Here is an 805-nt window from a genome sequence, read left to right on the forward strand (position 1 = left end):
TAAGTGATGCTCTATAACGTTAAATTATGACTTATTTGGGTTCCATTATAATTATGATAAATCGGGTCTCCCCCGTCATCTTCGGATGTCTTGACACTCCCACGTATTATTTATGACTCATTTTCTATACACATAAATATCGTACGATGCTACGCCATTATTTATATTTATATAGTTTATGTATATTGTTTTGTTTTATTTGTGGGAATGATGGTATAAATTGGTGATAGGYATTGTGATTATTATGTAATCACCAAATCATCCTCTCACTTCCACTCGGTAATAGGCATTGTGATTATTATGTAATTACCGAGGTAAAGAGCTTATGATCACGGCCGACTAAATGACTGGATTAGGTTGATGTCAATGGTTTTTAAACCTGTAAGTGATGCTCTATAACGTTAATCTATGACTTACTTTGTGTTCTGTCATAATTAACGGTAAATCGGGTCTCCCCCGTCATCTTCAAATGTTTTGACTCATCCGCGAGATATTTTGGAGTTATCTACTTTTCTTATATCGTTTAAAATTATGTCATCCAACTATATATATATATATATATATATATATATATATATATATACATAAAGGTCTTATAGTTACCTCATGTTATTGATTTGACTCACTAGGCGTAAGCCTAACACTCTCTTTTGATTTGGCGTGTTGTCAGGTTCTTTTAGCGGTGGGGCTCTAATGGGTTGAGAGGAGCGTTGGTTCGTGAATTACTCTTTGTAAATTTAACCTTTATTTCTCTTGCGCGTTGCGTTTTTGGATATTTCAACTTTTTGGAGAATGTTAGAAACCC

Source organism: Cynara cardunculus (assembly GCF_001531365.2).
Source record: "Cynara cardunculus var. scolymus isolate 2C chromosome LG 13, CcrdV1, whole genome shotgun sequence".
Lineage (NCBI taxonomy): Eukaryota > Viridiplantae > Streptophyta > Magnoliopsida > Asterales > Asteraceae > Cynara > Cynara cardunculus.